The sequence below is a fragment of the Vulpes vulpes genome, chromosome 7 (genome assembly GCF_048418805.1).
Source record: "Vulpes vulpes isolate BD-2025 chromosome 7, VulVul3, whole genome shotgun sequence".
NCBI lineage: Eukaryota > Metazoa > Chordata > Mammalia > Carnivora > Canidae > Vulpes > Vulpes vulpes.
Window position 1 is genome coordinate 13,402,287 of NC_132786.1, and position 7,017 is coordinate 13,409,303.

Genomic DNA, 7,017 nt, shown 5'->3' on the forward strand with positions numbered 1-7,017 from the left:
AGTGGGTCCCTGCTCTGACCCCCGAAGACCACGTATGACCAGGAATGCCACCAGCAGCACGTGGAGGACGGCCATGGAATCGGCCCAGGCCCCTCCAGCCCGACGGCTGGGCGAAAAACTAAGTGTAGCTGGACCCTGGCAAGTCTTCAACAGGAGGCAAAGTGAAACAAGGAAGGTTTCAAACTGCCTGGAGTAAAATGAGACCCTTTTGACTCTAAGAATATAGGTTTTCTTTATTTGCTTAAATTCAGGAGAAATGAACGTCCCTGGACACTGGGAAATTTAAGTCAATGAATGGAGGTCAAAACCCCAGGGTTCTTTCAGGATCTAGAATTCTGTAAGAGCCTCAGAATACTGATACCAAAGGCCCCTCGGCTTGTGGGGAAGCTGGAGCTCCCGTGGTGCCAATGTTGGTATTTTGGGTTTTGTCCCAGGGCTCCACCTAAACACGCTCCCCACAATACCCGGATGGCTGTGTGGCTTCAGTCATGGGGTAAGGGTGCAGCCCGCTGCCTCTCCCATTGGGGACAGGCCCTCCCATGGCTTCTCTACCCGGGGACAGCCTTCCCTGTCTGCCACTGGGGGTGAAGGTGGTCCCAGAGCACCCAGGCCACCTGTGGGCCTCATCCCACCTTCTGCAGGTGCCCCGGGTTCAGGGCTCTGAGATACCTTCCGTCTTGAGGCAGGAGGGGGGCATGTTTAGGGATGATGGCAAAGAGCCTTCTCTCAAGCCCAGCAGATATTAAACCTGGTAAGACCTCGTGCAATTGCAAATGTCCTCCTCCTAAGTGCCGCATCCTGCTCTCGCTAGCAAAGATTTGCTATGGTCTCCAGGTACGCTTGGTGACTTGCGCTGTGGACCTGACGGGAACTGAGGTGGGTAATTTTTCAGACAGAGCTTTCTGTTACCTCGTACAGGTGGGTCTGTCTGGACTTTTTTTTTTTTTTTAAGATTTTATTTATTTATTAGAGACAGAGAGAGAGAGAGAGAGAGAGAGAGAGAGGCAGAGACACAGGAAGAGGGAGAAGCAGGCTCCATGCAGGGAGCCCGACGCGGGACTCGATCCTGGGTCTCCAGGATCGTGCCCTGGGCCAAAGGCAGGCACCAAACCGCTGCACCACCTGGGCTGCTCGAGTCTGTCCTGACTGCACCTGTGACCTGGGTCAGGGGCTGGTGCGCCCAGGATGAGTGGCACAGAAGTCACAGTCCTGGTGAGGAGGGGAGGCAGGAGCCTCCTCCCGCCTTTTCCCTGGGCTCTTCTGCTAGGAAAGGGAGAACTGACTAAAAATGAGATTGAGAAGGGATCTTTTATTTAAAACAGAACAGGGGCAGCCCGAGTGGCTCAGCGGTTTAGCGCCACCTTCGGCTCAGGGCGTGATCCTGGAGACCCGGGATCGAGTCCCTCGTCGGGCTCCCTGCATGGGGCCTGCTTCTCCCTCTGCCTGTATCTCTGCCCCTTGCTCTCTGTGTGTTTCTCATGAAAAAATAAATAAAATCTTTAAAAATAAATAAGTAAATAAATAATAAAACAGAACAAAACCAAACCTCTCCTATGTGTCCTGTGCAGATACCAAGCATATTGAGGACACTGCACCAGCGGTGTAGGGAATTAGAGCAGTGTGGACAGTAGAGTCTGAGACTTGGTCCCCCAGGCCTGGAAATCTATATTTTAAGAGCAGTCCCTTCCCTCACTAACAACAACAGAAACATTTGCCCTCCTGCCACCACCTTCTCTTCTGTGGCCCGCTGCCTGTCCCCCCAACCTGGGACACTGGCCCTCTCTGTTCCCTGCCCCAGTCTTTACCTATGGAGAGTCAGCTTGTCCTTCAATTCCTAGCGTAGATGCCACTTCCTCTAAGAAGCCGCCCAGCCCTGTCCACACCGGTTTCTAACTTAATCTTGTCTTGCCAACAAATCAGTAAGATCCTTGGTCAGGATTCACGTACTCAGCGTCTAAAGTGTCCGTCCCCGGGGGAGTCAGAAAAGGGTAACAGCGGGGATGGGATTAAGGTACCAGGGATGGTACCCGGGCAGCGGATGAACTGGTGGAGGGAAAGGCGGGCTGGAGTTAGGACTGGCTCAAGACCTGGGTTGTAACTCCAGCACCGTGTTCACCAGCCAGGTGACCTTGCACGAGCCAAGAAGCCCGAGGCCTTAGTTCCTTTATCTGTAGAAAGGAGGGGAGAAGGTCCCTCACCAGGTTATAGTCTACACTCTTCCGCCTCTCTAAGGTCATGGTCACGATGCTGTGACTATCGGGAGCAGAGGCGCGCAGCACCAGCCACTCGCATCCCAGCAGAAGCAGAGCACACAGTGGTGTGGGGAGCTGCATCTGAAGGAATTCTGGCCACTGCAGCCCCAGGGACAAATGTTTACCGGCACTTTTTCTGTGCAAACTCCATTCATTCTGCAGGAAACTGGGGCCAAAGACACCAGGCATTTCAGAATGGCCACAGCTCCGATACACATTCTCTTTTAAACGCTTGCCAGTGTGTTCAGACCCATTCATCAGGTCAACGTGCTAAGCACACTCTTCAGTCTGACAACTTCGGAGGACAGCTTCATCGACATATTTTTCTAGAAAGGCATGGTGAGGAGTCATACTGTCAGGCCTTATTTTTATTATTTCTCACCTATAAAGCAAAGTCTCCTTTCATTACCAAACATTTTCCTATTAAAACACCACTTAATACCCACTGGGAGCTGACATTTTTACAAACTCCGTAGACGAAATTAAAAGAAAAGAAAATAGGGACGCCTGGGTGGCTCAGTGGTTGAGGGTCAGCCTTCCCTCAGGGTGCGATCCCAGGATCCGGGATCCAGTCCTGCCTCGGGCTCCCTGCATGGAGCCTGCTTCTCCCTCTGCCTGTGTCTCTGCCTCTCTCTCCGTGTCTCTCATGAATAAACACATAAAATCTTAGGAAAAAAATATGACCTCCCCCTGTCTGAGATTCAGAAATTTTCACCATTTTTAAGCATCACTCCGCAAAACATTTGAGTGAGGTTCTCATCAGCAAACCCTAGACAAACATACCCAGCACCCCGGATGAGGACAGCGGGGGGCTCAGTGGATTAGCTCCACCTTTGGCCCAGGGCGTGATCCTGGGGTCCTGGGATCGAGTCCCACCTCGGGCTCCCTGCATGGAGCCTGCTTCTCCCTCTGCCTATGTCTCTGCCTCTCTCTCTCTCTCTCTCTTTGTGTCTATCATGAATAAATTAAAAAAAAAATTTTAAAGGGGGATCGCCCAGGTGGCTCAGCGGTTAGCGCCTGCCTTTGGCCGAGGGCATGATCCTGGAGACCCAGGATCGAGTCCCGCATCGGGCTCCCTGCATGGAGCCTGCTTCTCCCTCTGCCTGTGTCTCTGCCTTTCTCTGTGTGTCTCTCATGAATAAATAAATAAAATCTTAAAAAAAAAAAAAAACTCTTAAAAAAAAAACACCAAACACCCCTGATGAGGTTCTGCAACCCCAGGCAGCTTCCTTTGATTCCCTGCCCGGATCAGATCATGTCAAGGAAGACCCAGAACCATCCTCAGACCGAGGGGGTCCATGGGGTGACACAGACCCCGGCGCCCTGCCGGGACCCCCGCCGGGGGATGGCGGGGCGGGGGCGCCCTTCCCGCGGTGCCCGGCAGCCCTGACCTGTCACTGGCCTCGAGCCACCACACGGCCCGGCGGGGCTCCGGCTTCTGCCCCCGCCCCCTGGAGACGGACCTGCGCGCGGCTGCAGGGACCAATCACGGCGTGTCCGCCGCCGCCCCGGCCAATCAGGATGCTCGCCGGCGGGCCAATGAGGGGGCGGGCGGGGGAGGAAACAATGTAACCAGTGGCCGGAGGACACACGGGGACACACGAGGGGCAGGCGGCTGAACTTCTCACCTCGCCAGGTGGCTCCTTCTCACGCGGGGACAGGGAGGGGGGGGGAACCGCCTCTGCCCCCCCCCCCGGGTGCCCCACGCGGCCTGTGTGCGCCCACGGAGGACTAAATGGGGGTCGGTCCCCTGGCTGGTTCCACTCGCGCTCACATGGGTTTATGACACCCACTTTCCAGAGTCATCTTGAGGCTTACAGGAAACACCGCGAATGAAGGGTCCAGAGGACCAGGGGCTCCCCACCTCATGGGAAAGGACGCAGACTCGTGAGTGGGAAGGGAACAGACGTGCACCGCGGGAAGGGGGCCAGGGGAAGGATGTTTCAAAGAAGGGAAGAAGGGGGGCGCCCGGGTGGTGCAGCGGGTGAAGCTGCTGCCTTTGGCTCAGCCATGACCCCAGGGTCCTGGGATCGAGTCCCCAACTGGGCTCCCTGCTCAGCGGGGAGCCTGCTTCTCCCTCCCCCTCTGCCCTTGCTTGCGCTTGCTTTTCTGCTCTTTCACACATAAAAATCTTTAAAGAAAGAGAAAGAAAGAAAAGAAAGAAAAAATGAGAAAGAAAAAGAAAGAGAAAAAAAGAAAGAAAAGAAAAGAAAAGAGAAAGAAAGAAAGAAAGAAAGAAAGAAAGAAAGAAAGAAAGAAAGAAAAAGAAATTGGGGACAGGGCATGAGAGGGGTTGCACAGAAGAACCCTTTAAAAGCTCAGATTAAAATAGCAAGAGGGAAAAAAGGACTCACTCTTGGGGACAGGAGGAAGCAGCTCCTCTTCCAGTTTAGGGGAAAATTTTTACCCCCAAACAGAGATGTACTCTGGTCTTTGGGCCTCTTTTTGCCTGATCCTCTGCACCCAGGAATGTTTCCTGATGGCCCCGATGGCACAGTGAGGCCCCACCCGGCGCCCCCTTGCTGCTCCCCGAGGGCGGGTGAACTGCTTGCCCTGGGGCAGGGGTTGCCCAGGGGTCACGCACCCAGCAAAAGCATCGCGGGCTTGGGGGCCCCTGGATTTGGATTCTAACCCAGGAGCACCCTGGCGGTGACTGTGAGGACGGGAAGTGGGCCCTACCTAAGCCACCCCCAGGGCCCCGGCGTGCCACCGCCGCTCCTGAAATTCAGGCCTGGTGGGTGGCACACCGTCTTTGAAAGGATTTTGGTGGAGCATTAAGTTATGTGTTATGTCTAAAGAACCTAACACACAGAAAGCACCTGGTGAGGATCCATTATCCTCCTCTTCAGGGTAAATGTAAAATGTTCATTTCCACCCGAATTCCGCTCAGGCTGAGGCCCCGTCCCTTCGGGCTCTCGGGCAGCCTTTGACGCAGGGTCTGCGAGGGCCCCTGAGGAGCTGTTGGCCCCCCTGTCGCCCACTCCCTGGTGTCTCTCCCCTGGCCCTGCCCTGGCCTCCCACTGCAGCCACCCGCAGTGCTGCCTGGCCCGGGAGCAGACGGGAGGCCTGCGGCCTCGCCTTGGCACCGAGACCACGCAGAGAGGTTCAGAAGCCCACCTGCCCCGGGGTTTCATCCAGTCACCCCCCACCTCACCCCTCAGCCACCACCACACAGACCTGCCTCCCTGGATGTGCCTCACTGGGGCATGGATCTGTCCCCAGAGGAAGCAGTCTGGGGGCCAGGGGGCGTTCCTGGGCAAACTGCTTACCTGCCGCCTGACTTCTTTATTGCAAATGGAGATCTCTGTGTCAGTCAGCCTCCTCCACAGCTGTGAGGAGGGAGGCTCTGCTCCTGAACCCTGGTACCTCCGGGTGGCTCCCTTGGGCTTCTGGTGCAGTTCTCCCCGGCAACATCCAGACTCTCTCACCTTTTGACCCTGACCCCTCCCTCCCAGTAGCACAGATCCTGCCCTGAAAGATCCCCTCTTACACAGTAGCATAGATCCTGCCCCGGAATATCTCTCCCCAGTAGCATAGATCCTGCCCTGGAATATCCCCCCAACCCGCATAGATCCTGCCCGGGGTTGGGGAGGGGCACTCCCTCCTCCTGGATTCAGCTCAGCACAGGTCCACCAGCAAGCCTCTAAGGTCCCTGCAGTCGTGCCAACCCAGTGTGGCCACCTCTGTTCTGTGCCTCTGGGCCCTGACTTTCTAGTTGGAAGAACAACCTTTTGTGCTTGTTCCCCATTGTTGGTTTTTATCCCCTTGGTGTGATAAAGGGCGGAGCCTTGGACCCTAGCCTCTTATCCTTCAAATGACATGAGAGTGATGGACTGTGTATTGCGTGTCCACTGTGTTCCTAATCCTGATGGGCGAGCCTGTGAAGAGTCTTATCTCCATTTTAGAGATGGCGAAGTCAGACACCAGGAAGGGCAGTGATTCGCCTAAGGTCTAAACATCTAAGGTTCTTTTGGGTTCTTTGTTCTGTATGCCTTTTAGGGTGACGTTTAGTGAGATGAATATCAACTACCTTACGCAAGAGATAAATTGACGTGATTTTATAAGTTGCAGAACAAAACCTGGCAGCTTTGCACTGAGGTCTGTGGACAGTGGCTCTTAGGGAGGGAGGAGAATGCAGAGGTCAACAGAGGGGCAAACTTTCTGACTCCAGGTAGGGGCTCTCCTTTTTGCTAGAAGAAGCCTGGAAGGCGAGGCGATCCCGGATGGGCTCTTAGCTACTATCTCCTTTGCGTATTGCCAGACTTTGGCTTCCAAGAGAGCCTGTGGATACAGTAAGCTCCTTCATGGGAGCAGGTATTGCTGGGTCAGTGTGCCTCAGCACCTTCTCTGGTAAGAGGATAGATAAAGGATTCTCAAGACATGTCCTAGAATGAGAATTCTCCTGACTTCCAGAGTAAAATTCCCAAAGGTTCAGAGTCTGTCACCATGACTCAACACCAACTTTCAAGGGACCTCCGTCTGGGGTTTCTGTTTTAAGGGTTTAATATACATGAAAATGTTTTGACATGTAGAAAGACCCACACAAATACTGATAAAGAAAGTTGAGGTTTGAAACTATAAAATTCCTCAGAGAAATTGTATGGGGGAAAACCTTCATAACATTGGTTTTGGCAATAAAAATAAGATAAAAACAGAGATGGAGGCAAACCATAAGATGCTTTTTTTTTTTTAAGATTTTATTTATTTATTTATTTATTCATGAGACACACACAGAGAGCAGAGACACAGGCAGAGGGAGAAGCAG